Source organism: Tachypleus tridentatus, chromosome 9 (genome assembly GCF_004210375.1).
Source record: "Tachypleus tridentatus isolate NWPU-2018 chromosome 9, ASM421037v1, whole genome shotgun sequence".
Taxonomy (NCBI): domain Eukaryota; kingdom Metazoa; phylum Arthropoda; class Merostomata; order Xiphosura; family Limulidae; genus Tachypleus; species Tachypleus tridentatus.
Window position 1 is genome coordinate 141,482,528 of NC_134833.1, and position 18,759 is coordinate 141,501,286.

Genomic DNA, 18,759 nt, shown 5'->3' on the forward strand with positions numbered 1-18,759 from the left:
TGAGAATGATTGATTAACTTGATATGAAACAATGAATTATCAAATTGCACTAATTCCCAGCTCCTTTCAAACTACAGACTAGTAAGCATGATAAATGCATTTGATTCCAAACTGAAATTCTAGTTGCAACTAGAGCAATTTTGGCTTTTTGTTTCACCATAATGACTAAGTCATTACATCTTCTCCAGTATACGCACATCAGTATTACTTGCAGTAACCTTTTCACAGTAATACAAAGCTAAAAATAATATTTTAGTGCTGCTTAGATGACACAGTTCTGAAATCTAAGGCAAGTTACTCAATTTTCATGCAGACTAAAATCAAAACAACCATACAGGGCTCTGACATGTGAAACACCTCACCATATTTTGTAACAGAAAGAAAATGCTGCAGAGTTCCACATGTCAAAATGCTGCAGAGTTCCACATGTCCACATGGGTGGGACAAGTCATTCTCCTCAAACACAGCTTTTTCATCTCATACCAGTGAATTTTTACATTAAGAAATAACCATTCTACTCCTCAAGTAAATAATTATATTGATAATGTGATAAAAATATGAAACTTAAATAATTGGGTATTTTAGTATGCAAGTCAGTAACTGGCTTGTGTGTGTTTTAATGACATTTCTGGCATTCAGTTAGCTTATCAACTAACAAGAAAGATATGTCACACAAATTTCAGTAGCAGAACATCACTAATCCAAGGCTTTTTACTAGTATATCTTTACGCACCTGATAGTTAAAAATAACAATAGATCCCACATTATCCAAACATGGTGCTTCCTTGACTGATGGTGATTTTTGTACTTACCTGTTAGTCTTCCTGATGAGTTATGATAATTACAGTTATGCTACAGAAAGTCCTTTGCAATTTGAATTACTGTAGTTTTTCTCTTAACATTGTAGACTAGATGTAAACATTGGTTTTATGCTGTTTATGTTTTGTTTTTTAAACTTTGTTTTATTTTACCATAATTTCCTTTTATGAATTTTACTAAATTTACTTTTAACTTTTTACCAGAAGTTTGGCACAGATAGCCTAGCTGCTTTGTGCCATAAAACACTAAATCAACCAACCAACTAACAATGCTTCTTTGTTTTTAATTTTTTGGCTAAAATGTAATAACTCTAGTTGGTTTTTATTTTTGTGATTTTTTTGTTCTCTCAGCAGCTTAAAATAAGTATAGGTGATTACATCCAGCATATATATCAGTGCTTTTTGTCAAATATGCTACCACTAAATTTTCATTTTTAATGATATTTCTGTTTCAGTAGAAGTGCCACTAGATCTGTCCATGAAACAACCTTCAGTGAAGAAACAGCATGCAATAGACACTAACTGTAAGACTGATGGAAAGCTAAGCAGTTGTAGTTATAAGCAAAAAAAATTACCCTTGTCATGGCCAGATGAAACTCTGTCACATCCTCCTGGGCTCAACTCACGTCGGTCTTCCAAACAGATCAAACATTCTTCACCTGATGTACATCCATCTGTGTCATCCTTTAAGTCTTTGATCTCTTCTCCTGTGGGTAGCATCAGTAAAGAACACTCAACACACAACAAGTGGATTAATGTCAATGCCAAGCCATTTACATTAACCCCAGTAATTAGTAGTGCCACAAACAATTTACACCCTGGAAGTGCTACATGGACTAATTTCAGTGCAAATCCAGACATACTGTCTCCAACTCATACATGGGAGAAGTCTGATACAACAGTTGCTTCTTTAACAAGCTATCAAGAACAACATTCTGGTCTGACTTACCTGTCCATGCCAATCTACAATATGGCTTACCCTTTTCCAGCAAATTGTGTTGAGAATGTAAATGGAGTGTCTGCTTCTTCAGGTAGATTTATTTCTAAAAAAATGTGTATACATACAGTTCTAGCTTAATTATTGATCGTTAGCAGTGTTTTGGATTGAATGAACAGACTTCTACCATAAAGTAATGTCCTCTTAGCAGACTTACACCATAAAGGAATATCCATTTCCATTTCTAAAGCATTAAAACACAAACAGCATATTTGAGCAAAGGTAACTGATGTGGGGCTATACACTGAATTTACTACTTTTGATTACATGGCTATGTTTAAGCATAATTTGACACATATGCAAAGTGATCTAACTCACAAAATCCAAAAAATGTTTCATAGGACTAAACAAATATTTGTCTTTCTGTTACAGATTGGAAAGTTCCAACCCACACTTGTATAATCAAATATATCAGTTATATAAGAATGATATATGTAAGTTAGATAATTTTTTGAATAACAGCATAGAAAACATTAAGAATATTTTTATAAGTATAATTATCTATTTGGTGTATTTAATTTGTTTGATGTGAAATTTTATTTCAAAGTACCTTTAATTGTGGAATGTATAATTGGTAAGCTAGGATGATTTTTATTCTCTTTAATCTTTGGCCAAGCATGGCCAAGTGGTAAGGGCACTCGATACGTAATCTGGTGGTCGCAGGTTCTAATCCCCGTCATACCAAACTTGTTCACCCTTTCAGCCATGGAGACGTTATTATGCTACGCTCAATTTAACTATTCGTTGGTAAAAAGTAGTCCAAGAGTTGGCTGTGGGTGATAATGACTAACTGTTTTTCATGTAGTTTTTTAGCAAAGATCGCCCATTGTGTAGCTTTATGCTTAATTCAAAACAACAACTTTAATCTTATGTAAAATTGATTTTCTCATGATTTGTTACCTTATAAAGCTTGTATATCTTTTTTAGTTCTTGGATTGGCCCACGCATAGCCTAGTGGTTAGTATATCCAGAGTGTAAATCTAAGGATTTATTGTTTGCAACCCTTTGCAGCAAAAAAAAACATTCTGGGCTGTGGAAGCCCTATAAAAGTAATATTCAAATCCCACTACCTGGTCATAAACAAATAGCCTCAGTGTTGGAGTTGACCACCTGCATGTTTTTTGTCTGTCAATTTGAAATTAGTTATTACTGTGTATAGATAACCCTAATGTGATTTGTGCAAAATTCCGAAACAAATAGATATATATATATATGTTTTCTGATGTTTTCTATCAGACCATAGGTTAGGCCTGATAATGTTTTTTATATTAAACATGCATTACAAAAGTTTACAAATTAGCATTACTATATCCTTTTGTGACTCATTCATTCATCAAAAAAATGCTCTGTATTTTTTTTGTGTTATAAATGAAATGTTTTATCTTTATGTAGATAAGGTCTAAGTGACAATTTTAAATGGACATTCTTGGTTTTTAAGTAAATTATGCTCTTATGAAAATTTTGCAGAGGTAAACTATTTCAATCAGAAGAATTATCCTATAAAACTGAAAAATGTAGAGGATGTCACCAATTCTCCTTCTTCAGAAGAAAAGGAAGTTCCAGCATGGGTTACAAATAGACCAACAGATTTAACATCATACATTCCCTTCTATCCACACATCTATTCATACTATCCTTATGCCTACAATTTATCTCAACTGTCTTGGAATGGTGCAGTAACCCCCACTGAAGCATCAGGTATGGTAAATATGACAGAATCATTATTTTTATCTTGTCTTTAAAACTGTTTTAATTGTACAAACTAGAAAATAAATGTATCTGAATGTTTAATTTATTTTAAAGCTAGAATCTATTATGAAGCTTTATGTAATTCTTAAAACCTCCAAAATACATTTCAAACATTTGTTTTTAGTAACACTATATTTTATCTGTTAGTTTCTCTACCCTATCTCTATACATGATTTCTGACCCTATAACTTCCATGTTGCACTATTGAATTACATTACCTGTAAGCTTCTCTAAACTCTTAACATTTGTGCCTCATGAAATATTTTTTTATACTAAAGATAGTAATGCACAAAATTTTTATTTGATTAAATAATGCACCAAAGAACGTAGACTAACAACATACAGAACTCAGACAATTTCCTCTAACTATCACATTTCTATAGCTTTACACCTATGCAACAAGAACCATTACAAATTCATCCAAGCTAGTTGTTAGCTTTTCCTTGGGAATAGAGCTTGAACTCTGATTGAAATTGACAGTTCAGAACACAGTGTGTCATTTGACTGATGAAAACTTTTGATTTCTATTGATTATAAGTAATACATAATTAAACATGAGAGAACTATTAACAAATCCTGAAAGAGATGATGTGTTGAATGAGTAAGGTAGGAGGGCTCTGATTTTCAATTTGATAGCTTTGTATACAAATGAATTTGGAGTTAAACAGTAGTTAATAAATCAAATTTTAAGTTTTAATTATTAATTTTATCAGAAAATATTTCAAGCAAGTTCTTGGTCTTAATTGTAACATTTGTTCTGTATGTTTTCCTCTTCTCTAATTTATTTACTACCTCATTGAGAAGTATAGAATTTAACATAAGATATTTATTATGATATAGATATTACTTGGGTAGAACATAAACATTTATAGCCTTCAGTCTTATTTGTTTAGAGCCATAAACTAGAAAATTGTACCCACTGTCACATCCTCTTTCACCAATCACCAATAATTGTATGAAATTTTTTATTATATTATTTATAACCAATAAAAAGCTGAAGTTTTATCTAATTAATGATGTATTATACTACATTGTCTTCTGTACAGAGAATTCTGTATTTTCTGGTTCAATGTAAAATTTGTTTTCACAAGAACCATATGTAAATTAACTGAAATATTAAAGGCTTTTACTGCATAGTTAAAAAGGTAGAAGAATGATGATAGTTATAGGACATTGTTTTTATGTGCTATTATTCTGTGTTTTTAGGCATATTATTCATTCAAATAAGATTTAGTGCAGTACTACCATTAGTATGAAAAAAAAGTAGAATTAGGTTTCATTGACAGTAAACAGCATATTATTATATCAAATAAGATTATTTAGTGCAGTACTACCATTAGTATGAAAAAAAGTAAATTAGGTTTCATTGACAGTAAACAGCATATTATTCAATCAAATAAGATTTAGTGCAGTACTACCATTAGTATGAAAAAAAAGTAGAATTAGGTTTCATTGACAGTAAACAGCATATTATTATATCAAATAAGATTTAGTGCAGTACTACCATTAGTATGAAAAAAAAGTAGAATTAGGTTTCATTGACAGTAAACAGCATATTATTATATCAAATAAGATTTAGTGCAGTACTACCATTAGTATGAAAAAAAAGTAGAATTAGGTTTCATTGACAGTAAACAGCATATTATTAAATCATATAAGATTATTTAGTGCAGTACTACCATTAGTATAAAAAAAGTAGCATTAGGTTTCATTGACAGTAAACAGCATATTATTCAATCAAATAAGATTATTTAGTGCAGTACTACCATTAGTATAAAAAAAAGTAGCATTAGGTTTCATTGACAGTAAACAGATTAAAAAAAACCAGGTAAGTACTATATTTTTGTTTTTCATTTGTGTAGGCTTTATTTATTCCTAGATAAGTAACTACAATATAAAAATGATAAGCTTATTATGTACAATATAGAAAAAATAATACAAAAAATATTTTTCATGAGGTACACTCATGAGTGGCTTATGCATTACATAATTTGATACCATAAAGAAAGCTAAATGTTTGGTGAGTTATTTACAACTTATGTAGTGGGATTATTAGTTAAACATGGTTCAAAGGGCAATAAAACAAATTCAAGTAGAAACAGATGTATGCTGTTAAGAGCTTGAAGCTGTGTAGGATAACCAACAATAGTTTCCTGTTATAATTTGCAGTTAATTTGGAAAGAAAAGGAGTCATTTGGATTCATGTTTGTTTTTAGTAATTAAGAGGTTGACAGTGCATATAGATTTGGGGTAGAGAAAATAACAGATAAAATTCTATGTTTTACTGAAAAACATATTTATTTAAGTTTTGGACATTACACAAAGAAAATTCAAATACTTTCTGATGGAGAGAAAGTATTTTCAACACAAAAATCACTTTGCACTCAGAGTTGTCAACACTTTGATTTCGTATGTTCACAGAGAATGTTTTAGTAAAAACAATGATTATTTTCTGTAAAAGACTTGTAGTATTTATTGACAACTTGTGACAATTTGTATAGATACATAAAACACTAAAAGTTATAGTATGGAAACTAAAAGTAATTTAAGGTTATGAACTCAGTCTAATTGACCGTGCCTGTAGCAAGAGAGATCATGTTACCTACAGTTCATCTTTCTTTATGAGTTTAAGAGTTTGATAATGATAGTCCATGTACTATTAGTTTTAGTTTTCTATTCAACCAAAAAATAATAAAAACTGAATGTCAGAGTAGCAAGGAGAACTTGTTTCTTGGAAAGAAAATGAATTATTTATGGAAAACTAAGCTCTTGAATCTGAGAAATACTTGAGTAAAACTTGTATTGCCAGTAAAGATTAGCTAATTTAATTAGAAAATAGCTAATAAAGTGAAAATATGAAAATAACTAAATATTTGAATATTACACAATGTAAAAATAAGTTAACTTCATGATCAAGTGCAATTTTCTGCTGTTGTTTAATATTTATGTACAAGATTTTAAGTAGGCTAGAATGATCTGCAGAATTTAAAAGTGACTGTATTACACCTTTGCTACTTTCTAATATTTCACAATACTAAATATAAGTTTATGTTCTAGCCTAAAAGAGCTATTTTATTATGCATGCAAGTGCTTAGTTCTATCCCACGATACTTTAAGCAAGGTTTGCATGTTTTGTAACAAAACTATAAAAACAACAGTAAGTGGAGATCTGGTATACTCTTGTGCCACCATATGTTTCTGAATTCTGGGTCTTAATGTGTACCTTAAAATAATTCAGTCCTTATCTAATCACTTTTTTACACAGATAGATATTATCAACAAACAAAGTGCCCCATATATCAATTATAGAAAAGTTTCAAAGTGAACCAGAATCTAAACCTGGACCAGAGTAGGGAAGGACCATCCTATGGTAGCACCCTATCTTCTGAACAAATTTAATGTAAATTGGTTTATTGTTATTCGAAGTATATGTGCAGACATGCATACATCAGACCCAAGTGCAATACTCTCATCTCCCTTCAAGGGTAACAAAACTAAGTACCATGATATCAAACACAGTTTGTGACTGTTGGTTGGACACTTTTTCCTGTTAATTTATTGAAGCAAAAATTTAAATTACTTTTTCCAGATATTTGACTAACAGTTCTCGTGTGCATGTGTAAGTTAGAAATATAATGTAAAATAATTGCTTTAATATATATTTTTTATAATAACCATTTTCAGGAGAAGTTTTAAAGGTACTTAGATTCATAGTATGTCACTTGTTGAAATTAATTTATCATACTTGACTGTTAATTTTCAAAATGTTCAAATCTTAAAAAGAATAACAAAAATACTTGGCATTTAAGAATACTGGACAAAATAAGAGCTAATGTATAATATGCTTTGACATAAATTAATAAAAGATAATCTTTCAGATGCACCACTAGACCTGTCATCTCCTCCCTCTGATAACATTCCATGTTCACCCAAACAAAAAGAAGCCATAGTTGAGAACAACAGAGCTGTGCAAGTGCCAAAGGATGAAACAGGTATGTTTTTATTATAAATTTGTATTAAATCATTAAAACTGAACTAAACTATACGTAACATAATTTAACCTTTCTTCATTATTAGATTAAAATTGTGTATTTGGTTCTTACTGTATCCTTAGGTTTAGAGGCATCATATAAAATTGTTTTAATTGAGTATGATTAATGTAATGACTTAATTTTTACAGATGACTCAATAGCCCTTGTAAACAAGCTAGCCCCTACTTTATTCATCACTAGAGCTGTAGTATTGTTTTACTTTCAGGGTAGCATCCTAGCCTTAGTTATGAAAACCAGAAATACAACATTATCTTACCTCCAGCTGTTGTCAGAATTGCATTACTGTTCTTAATTCCAGACAACTTTGTATCTATACTATTTACTCACAGATAACAGTAATGCCACAAAATATGTTTCTGTTGTTTCCAGGTGGTGTTTAAGAAGAGAAATTCTGCCGAGCCAAATAATTCGGTACAACCGCAACAGATGTAGCTATACGTCACATCATTGATCGTACAGAGGTAGTTGATGAAAATAGAAGTTCAAGGTTTTGAATTGGGAAAAAAGGAGGAAGATTGGTACATGAAGGATATAACCTAGTATCATATCAAGAAAGGATTCTTAACATCTTTGAAAAGTTTAAAATAAATTATCTATTCAGTGACTTAAGTGCCCCTATATGGTGAGGAATGGGTCATTGTTTTGTATAGCTTCTTAGATATAGAATTAAACATGCCAGGCTAATGTATTTTAAGCTGAGCAGTAAGTTATAAAATTATATTCGATTATTTGTAACAAGAACTTTTTAAAAGCTACTTTTAGTGTTTTACAAATAATTTTTGATTTAATATTTATTTATGTTTTCATTGTGATAAAAACAAGACTCAGATCATCAGACATTTTATCCAGTCCCTTGTTTTTAATGTATACAAACCATACAGTTAAAACAAGTAAAGGTTATTCACAAAATTTCAATGTAACATAGTCCTTGTCTACAGTTTCACTAAGAAATGTTATGGTAATTTTTGACAATGTTGTTTTGTTTTTGTCTTCATATGGAAATTGAGTAGTTTTTTTGTTGTTGTTTTTTTGTTAGTCTACTGACTGTGGCTGCTCTAAATGCACATAATTTTTGCAAGCCATACACCATACATGGCACATTTGCATTTGGTTGCAAGAAATGGGCCATATTCTATACAGCAAATCAACAGTTAATGGGTTTATGGTGTGTGTAAGTATTGCAAGAAAGAAAGTTGTGTTTTAAAATAAAAGTACAATAGATAGTGTTAAATTTGTATTTAATCTGGATACAAATATAGACAGTAAACAAATACTACTGTTTGTTTTTTTCTTCTAAACACTAGCTTCCATTATTATCTTCCCCCTGCTTGATCATTTTCTGTTACTAAGTCACAATAAAAAAAATAATTTTCAAAAATCTACTTTGTATCATTTTACCTCTCCTAATTGTTTGTTTGTGGAAGAATGTTTCCAAAACTGTGAAGAGGTTGGTGCAGTCCAGTGGTTAGTTTGCTGGACTGTGGATCTGAAGTTCCATAGTTTATACCTTGTTACTATCTAAATAATAAAATTGTGTTCTGTACTTTGGAGCTGTAGGTGCATTATAAGAATGGCCAAATCCCGCTATTCAAAAAAGCCCATGAATTTGTGGTGGGTGATGTTGACCAGCTGCTCTCTCTTTAGCCTGTCACCTCAGAATTAGGGATGGCTAGTACAGATAGCCCTTAATTAGCATTGCATGAAATTCAATAAAACTATATACAAAGTGCTTTTTTCATTCAGTTCAATTAAGAAAAAGTAGTCTTAATATCATTGACATAATACATTACTAACACATTCAGTACTGCCTCAGAGATCAGTATCCTTGCTAGGTGCCATTGATTTTTCTGTGTATTAGAAGCTTTGTAATATTCAACATAATATAATTTAGAGTATTTGTAGGCATATATGCTAATGCAACAAAAATCTGTATATTGACAGTTAAAAATGATGACTTCTGTATAACATGTATGCGCATCACCTGTTTCATATAGCTAGTCGATGGTTTGGGACTATTTTTTCAATGTACAAGAAAGGTAAATTATAGTTGTAAGAATATCACTTTCTTTAATGACATGCATGTCATAAAATAGCAGATTAAAAAAAATTGTGTTAGACTAATTTTTTTAGTCATTATTAAAATTCGTAAAATATGGCTGTATACATAGGAGTGTTTTTTCAGACAATTTCCGCAAAATTATATGGTGTTTTTACACTTTTCCCCCTTCAAACCACATTGACCAGTGCTTTCACATAGTCTTTCCCTGGTCATTATGGTGGGAGTTTGGAGGGTTTAGGAAATTGTTCTTTTGTTGACTTCTGGTGATGAGTTCAAGTAGGCCTACCAATGAATAAAGAATCTATAAGATCCCATATAACTGAAAGGCAAAATTCATACAGAGTTGTTTTTTCACTTTAGTACTTTTTTAAAGCATCTGAGCAATATGAATGCTGATCCTTGCATTCCAGCTCACAATTCTCTTTGGCACTTTATACAAAACCATTTGGTCCTGTTGATCTATACCAAAAATATGTTTGTTGTATTGTATAATAGCTTTAAGCTTGCTTGTAACTTTTCCTCTCCTTTTTAAGGTCTACCATCTCACCCATAAACTCAGTTGAAATCGAGAGAACTTTCTTTATAGTCACACCATTAGAGTACTGATATTTCCTTTCTCCTTTTTTTAACTTTGCATTAGTGACAGCTTTAGAATTGTCTTTGTGATGAGAGCAAAGAGTTCCTGTGGAGTATGCATTTATAGTACTGTCTTATTATAACATCACTATCAGGAGCCATGTGCACCCGAGAGTGACATAAGTGGGGAACATTATAACCAATCAATGAAGATGACACTCATGCTGAACGATTACAGAATGAACAGACTACTAAGACAACCTGTTTAATAAACTGTTTATTTACACAGAGAAAATGGTTATGAAGAAGAATGTAGATAAAATAAGATGAAATATGAATATAAACTTTTTAATATTTCAGGAACAAAGCACTCTCATGTTTACTCACTTCTTTACTAAAAAAATCTAATAATTTTGTCTGCCTTATGCTACTCTAAACCAACTGCAGGTAATGACATGACATCTCTATTTTCTTCTGACACTGAGTAGTAGCTTCATCTCACCTGAAAAAAGTTCTTGAAACTTCATGCTCTCTCTACAAAGTTAAACCATTTCATCTGGGTCCAAGGATAACCAATAGTTTTCTGTGCTGCCATGAATGCAGTGGCTAGAAAACTGGCTTTAAACCTGTTATTTATCAATTCTATTTCAATGACATATGTATTCTTGCTATTTCAACAGTTGAGTTAATTTCCAAATTTCTTTCTGATCTTAATTCCCAAAATCCCAATATCAAGTTCAGATCTCTGGGCTTTGCACTCTGGACTTCCAAACTTTAACATCTGAAGTCATATGGCAAGGAGCTAAGTAGCAGATGATGCTAAAGTTTTAACAGCCATGGCACCACAGTGCTATAAATGCAAAAGTGTTATAAACAGAAGTTCTCATAATTTTTCATATCAGATTCTCAAGCAAGTACCAGTAGAAATGGTTGGTAGTCACAGAAATTAGTCATTTCTATCCATCTTCCTATCTAGTTCCATGACTTCCTCTTTTGGCTCAGACAGTTGGGTTGATGTGCTTTCTGTGCTATGGTCATCTTTCTTGGAGATCTGATTTAGCATACAGTGTGCTGTCTGTATCCATGGCTCAATTGCATGCTTAGGATAAAGTGTTTCATGTGTCATATGAATATGCATCAGGCCAGAAAGGTGAGAAGCTGGTATGTAGCATTTGTTTCAGGTGTCATATGAATGTGCATCAGGTCAAAAAGGTGAGAAGCTGGTATGTAGGATTTGTTTTAGGTGTCATATGAATGTGCATCAGGTGAATGACCTTTGTGAAAAGACCTTTCACAACTGGCAATAGATGTTACAACAGTCAGTAAGATCTGCAGAACAACTCTCAGATTTGGAAATACGTCATCCCCATACTGCACAGTGAAGCGAAGCAGGTCCTCTGGTGTTGAAAGCTTAACATCAGCCCTTGTCTTGAGTAGCATTCGACAGTCCATTATTTTACTGAACATCTCCAAGCCATCCAAATCTGTATCATAAGAGCTTCCCATAAAAATGTATCTCTGTTTCAAGCTATTCTCATTAGTTGTGGACATCAGTACCTTTATATCTGAAAGAAAGCCAAAACTAGAGTCCAGTTTCTTCAAGAAGATGAATGTCTCCCATTTCTGTGTGTATTTTGTCAATCATACTTTTCATCAGTCATAGCATTTCATTTTCTGCTGTGAGTCCTACATCCTTTGCTGTTTCTCCAGGCATTTTTTCTTCTTCCTTTCTCGCCTCTCAATTTGGACATCACAAGAACTGCACAGTTCCTTTGCTTCTTTAAGAGAATACTTGCATATGGCATCACTGTTTTCTAGGAAATACCCTTGTAAAGCCTGAATATCTTGAGCAGCATTATGAAAATTCATGGTGTGGTCCTGAAGCCTTTTCTGAACCTGGTCAATCTTGGCAAGTACAGTATTCCAGAACCGAAGAAGAACCAAAAACTCAAATGTTACAATCCGATGTAACAACTGAACTGCATCACGTCTTGAATTTTCCTCCTGATCATCTGCAATATTTTCCAGTAGTTCCACCAATTGTTCTAGTTGATCATGTATTGGTTTAACAGCTTCTACTCTGGCACTCCAACAAGTTTCTGACTCTGACTTCACTGATACACCAAGAGCAGTTTTCAGTCTCTCCCATTGCTTTTCATGATGCCTTGTCAAACTTCATATATCCAAAGTCTTGATGTTGAATCACATCAGCTACAATTTTAGTACATTTTGGCTTGTCTCGTTGAACTGGATCAGGTAAATCATTATCCAAATCTTCAGAATTTGATGAACCTTGGTATTCCATTTTATCTAAATATGGCTGTTTTGAATCAGTTTCACTGCTGTACTTCTCTTTTAAGTCTTCTTGTTCAAGTCTTTTCGTAGAGTCGTGATGTGTGTCTCGTTACATCCTCTACTGATGTTGATGATTCAGAATCTTTTCTTTTCAAAAATGCTGTCAGAATTTTGCTTGACTTTGCACATCCTTCATCTTCGGCCTTCCTTCGTTTTCTTCCTTCTGCCCCACTTAATTTTCTTTGTTGTGCTCGTTTCATTTTATTGAATATCTGTAAAAAAAAATAGAAATATAAAATTAATAACTGATCATGTTGGAACTTATTGTTTATATTATAAATATTTGAACTAGTGTAATTTGAAATTTTTCCCATACTTTAAGCTACAAATAGACTAACATTACATTTCAGAATGAAACCGGAAATGACCAGTGACATTATATCCTTTTTAGATATGACTATAGATCTCTTACAGCAACATTATGGGCAGAACACGTCCCTACTGTGCCTGGATATTTGAATTCTGGAACTACCAAACACCATGCAAACCCCCTCTCCTGACCCACCTGGCCACCCCATACCCGAAACCATTCATGTCAGTCCAGAAACTCATAACTTCCTGCACACCCACTCTAACCCCTACCTCCCCTCTCTCGAAACGCGTAACTCTACCCCCGCACCTCAAGACATAAACATGTCGGACTCACGGCGCTCCTGAGGTGTGACTAATTTTATGGAAGCCGAGTAATTCTTTACTTTAATGTTATGTGATCCAGAAGCCTGAACCGTTTGGTTATTCAGATATTCTTTACCATTGTCATACAATTAAAAAATCCTGGGAATCTTTTTTGAGAACTGCAAATATAGTATTTTATATCTCATTGTTAAAATTAGGATTCCATAATTTCTTGTCTGCTGTATAAGAAATTATAATATTACATTATAGGGAATCATATTTTCTGGCACATCGCTGTACTGTTACGCATTTCTATGCTTTTAATTCCATGAGTAACAGAATAGTTATTGATGAAAGAGTTTACACTTTCGCTTTGGTCCGAAGATGGGTGGGATAAAAACTAGCTAGGGCGCAAGGGATAAAAGGTTGAACAGCATGGGTAGATCAAACGAATGATGAATAGTTAATAGATAAAGGAAATCAGAAGAATGTGAGAGGAACGGGGAAAAATTAAATCTATCTGAAACCAAATCCTTATTACATTTATCCTTAACAGTGAAGTTGTTATGAGTATTTTTGAAATGATATGACCAATACATGAACATTGCAACGAATAAACAAATTATATATTTAATAGCAATAATTTTCACCTTGGGTATATAATGGTGCATCCAAAAATCTTATAAAATCTAAAAAAGGCCTTGCTTGAGCAATTTTTCTCTCATCTAAATCATTCTTGTCACAAAAATAGCTACGCACCTGAGATGCACCTATCCATGAATATCTGATAAAAATTATTCCAAACGAGTGCCACTCGACCACCACCTCGAACATGACCTGCTCTCTTGGTAAGTCAGATTCCAAATCAGCCATTGGTTTGGTTGCGCGCTCATCCGTTTCAATTTTAAGGTCAATGCTGAAAAGGTGAGAAAAGTTCAGACTATTCACAATCTAGTCCAGTGTTAGATTTTAATGGCTTCGCTTAGATACTTCAGTCATATTTCCTCGGCTTTGTTTCCAGCTTTACCAGACTTGCGGGGGTCTGGTAAAGTCATTGAAACTCCCATTTCAATTATCTGTTATAGCCATATGGTTACTCTCAAAGGACAGGGCGCTGAGGCCATGGTAGCATTCCGAAAACCTGATCAAGTAATAGACAATTTACCAGCTTTGTTCGGTGAAGTATTCTTGTAATCTACGTTCTGATTAATGATTTACAGCATATAATGTTACATTTTACAACGTTTACACAATGTTACATAACAACGTTGATTATTCACTGTGAAGTGACCATTTTGATGTTTTCATAACGTTTAGGCAACTTAATAGAAAAATGTGACCAATTACAACGTTGTGGCAACGTTACATAGCAACATCCATTATTCGTCAGGAAGTGATGTTGCAATCTGACGTTTTTGCAACGTTTAGATAGCGTTATGGTATAAAATGACCAAATCACAACCAAGTTGTGGCAACACGACTTTGCAACTCCCATATATGGGACACTGGGTATTAATTGGTTAAGAGGGGAAAACATTTCATTCTGAAATTCATCCCTAATTATGTAACATCAATTTGGCACCCCCAACCCCGATGCTGCACCCAGGGACAGATGTTCCCCCTTGCCCCCACTAGCTATGCCACTGCCTGCACCCCTAAAAAAATTTAATGTTCTCACACCCTTCACAGTAATTATTTATTTAAGAATAAAGGTGAAGGTAGCCAAAACAAATTTTTATAATTAGTTTTTAATAATATATAAACAAAAACAAAACATTTGGAAAAGAAAAATATTACAACAAACTAAAAGTTCCATAAACCCAACATGGCCTACAAAAAAATAAATTTTCATTCATGCATGAAATGAAATTTCTTTGAATTTGAAATGTTCAAATGTTAATAAGCAAATTTAAATTTAATGACCCTTTTGTTCCTGTTTATTTCTTACAAGTTTTTCAAAGCGTGGCACTATTTTGCCGATAACAATCTGCAAGTCTGCCTGTGCACCCAAGCGATTTCTAGCTTTTGTCCTGATTGACAAAAGGGCACTAAATCCAAACTCACATAACTATGTCATCACGAATGGGATGAGCACATGTAGTGCTTTTTCACAAAGTCTTGGAAACATGTCCATTGCTGAACACCAATATTGTTCCAAAGTTTTGCTTTCAAACTGCATTTCAAGAACTCAATTTGTGCGCAGTTCAATAAGATCTTCCTTCAGTTCTTCATCATGTGACATATTATCCAAATTGAAGGAGTATGGATTCATAATCCATTTTTCAGAAGTTTCCAGTTCTCCTCCAAAATATCCATCAAATGAATTTGATAGTATTTTCCAAATGATCCACAATTTCTTCACATACATGGATTCATAATCCATTTTTCAGAAGTTTCCAGTTCTCCTCCAAAATATCCATCAAATGAATTTGATAGTATTTTCCAAATGATCCACAATTTCTTCACACACATGGAATTAGGGACTCATCCTCACCTACCATTTCTTCAAATGATGGAAAATTTGAAAGATTCCCTCTTTTAACTCGTCAACACAAAAGATGTAACTTTTCTTTAAAAGCGTTTAACGTTTTGCAGCATTTCAGTATGTTTATGTTTTTTCCCTTGAAGAGATACACTCAGGTCATTCATACAAGTGAAAATATCACTCAAATAGGCTAGCATTTGGTTGAATTCTTGTGATTCTATTTCTCCGGGCAGATCATAGTCACGTTCCTTCAAAAAAGTTTTGACTTCTTCTCGCAGTTTAAAGAAGCCCGTCAAAGCTCTCCCACATGACAGTCAGCGGACTTCTATGTGGAAAAGCAAAACTGAATGCTCACTTCCAAAATCTTCACAAAGCGACTTGAAGAGGTGGTGGTTCAGAGTGCAACCCCTAATTCAGTTGATGGTCTTCACAGAAGTGTCAAGGACCTTTTTCAACACTTTGGAGGCAATGTTTTTTATGCCAAAACATGTCAATGAAGAAAACAGAGAGTACCTTGCAAGTGCAGAATCTCTTGTTTCATCAGTGCAAAAAATCCTGATTTATTTCCTTGCATAGCAGGGACATCGTCAGTACACACAGAACCAATAATTTGGATATCTAAATCATATTTTGCAAAGAAGTCCTTCACGCACTGGAAGACAAAAGTGGTTGTTTTCAGATCTTCACAGAACAGGAAATCTTCCATTATGGCACCATCATGGACATACCTCAATTGTGCAATGAGTTGACTTCAATTTGCAACATCAGTTGTTTTATACAATTGGAGAGAGATTTTCAAGGAACTAGCCCTGATATCTGCGATAACTTGGTCCAAATTGTTCGAACTCAAACCACCAATTCAGTTTTGAATAACATTATTTGATAATGGCACTAATTTAAGCTTGTTTGAGGCTTCTTTTCCCAGAACAATTGTTGCCATTTCTAATGCACACAGTTTTATCACCTCTTCTGCAATTGTATGGGGCTTCTTTGATTTGGCTACTTTATACATCATGTGGTATGAAGCCATCAACAGTGGTTTGTCAGTAGATATAAAACCTAATTTTGGAATGGTTGCTTGAGAACCAAAGCAGGCCCTTCTACCTTTCAATGATTCAACATCATGGCCTGCAACAGCTGCTCCACCATGCTGGTTGTTGAAGTGTTCCTGCAGCTTAGATGGCTTCAAATTTGCATTTGAAAGGACAGCATCACAAAGCATGCACTGGGGTTTTTGCAGATCCTCAGTTGTTCCGATGCAAGTGAAACCAAACTTTACATAATCATCATTCCATTTCCTTTTCATTGACATAATGAAGTTTTTTTGCACAAAACAGAATCAACAATGCACTGACTACCACAGCATCACACATGGGTTTATATACTCTGCAAAACTTTCTAGATTAATAAGGTATAGTTTTTTGAATGGCTTGATTGATGGCACTGGTTATTAGGGATGCATAATTGTCTATGTTGAGTTCGCAGGAGGCTGCAGTCTTTGCTATGGGTAGTTGGTTTTTGATATACAGTCGTGAAAAAATTAGGACACCCTATGAAAGCCTGTGTATTTTTGTAACATTTTTGGATATATAAATATGTAATCTCAATTTTAACAATACTGAGAGATTATAGGAATATAACTAAACAATTAAAACTGAAGAAAAGACTTTTCAAGATCTTCTGTAAATGTAATTTTACAAACATGCATATTCGAACTGAGGAAAAAGTTAGAACACCCAACCCCATAATAGCTAGTGTTACCCCCTTTTGCTGAAATAACTGCAGTAAGATGCTTTTTGTTGCCATCTACCAATCTCTGACATCGGTCTGAAGAAAGTTTGCCCCACTTCTCAATGCAGAATTCTTTCAACTGTGAGATGTTTGAGGGATTTCTTGCATGTACAGCCCGTTTCAAGTCATCCAAATAATTCAGTTTTGGACTCATCTGTCCAAAGAACAATATTCCAGAAGTTCTGGTCTTTGTTTACATTCTCTCTGGCAAACTTCAGTCTGGCCTTGATGTTACTCTTAGAGAGCAAAGGTTTCCTCCTTGTACACCTCCCATACAAGTTAAACTTGTGCAGTCTCTTTCTGATTGTAGAGGCATGCACTTTCACATCAGTAGTAGCCAGAGCCTGCTGTAGGTCCCATGATGACATGTTAGGGTGTTTGGAGACCTCTTTTAGCATCTTGCAGTCTGCTCTCGGGGTGAACTTGCTTGGACGACCAGACCTGGGCATATTGGCAGTTGTTTTGAAAGCCCTCCACTTGTTGACTATTTTCTGGACAGTGGAATGGCTGATTTCAAATTCTTTTGAGATCTTTGTAAATCCCTTACCAGACTCATAAGCTGCTACATTTTCTTTCTGAAGGCCTCAGACAGCTCTTTTGCTTTCTCACCATGATGCTCACTCTCTCTTGTAACAGTCAGGAGCACACCAAACGAAATGTCTGAGGTTTGAATAGGGCAAGCCTCATTCACAATGCTGAGTAACAATCTTCTAATCACGTGCACCTGGCATGATACACCTGTGTGTGAGTTGAGCCATTTTAAGTGGGTGTAAATGTGGGGGTGTCCTGACTTTTTCCTTATTAGAATATGCATTTTTGTAGAATTACATGTTACAGAAGATCTTGAAAAGTCTTTTCCTCAGTTTTAATTGTTTAGTTATATTACTTTAATCTCTCAGTATTGTTACAATTGAGATTAAATATCCATTCATCCAAAATTGTTACAAAAATACATAGGCTTTCATAGGGTGTCATAATTTTTTCACATGACTGTATTTACTAAAGAGATTCCACTCTGCATGAGAGAAGTCCGGTACTAGGGGCTGTGGGTTAGATTTAGGTCTGAAGTGGGGGGAAATTTCGATGTACACCCTTGTGCAAATTAATTGAAACAAGATGGAAAATTACAATTTTTTTCAATTTTTTGCATTTTATTTCCGAGAATCCAAAAATTACTCGCAAAATAATACATAATATGACTGCCTTTATTTTTCAGAAGATCATTAATCCACTTTGGCATCGAGTCCACAAGTTGACTGCAA

The 18,759-nt window shown here is 33.6% G+C and overlaps 1 protein-coding gene across 1 annotated transcript in view; it reads left to right on the forward strand.

Moving 5' to 3' along the window:
- LOC143226536 (uncharacterized) overlaps positions 1-12,844 on the forward strand; it is a 50,381-nt gene extending 37,537 nt beyond the window's left edge. Inside the window, exons 9-12 of the mRNA XM_076457614.1 lie at positions 1,277-1,849; positions 3,283-3,513; positions 7,443-7,556; positions 7,986-12,844. The gene's annotated coding sequence lies outside the window, so the exon portion shown is untranslated. The remainder of the gene's footprint in view (positions 1-1,276; positions 1,850-3,282; positions 3,514-7,442; positions 7,557-7,985) is intronic.
- The last annotated feature ends 5,915 nt before the right edge of the window (positions 12,845-18,759 follow it).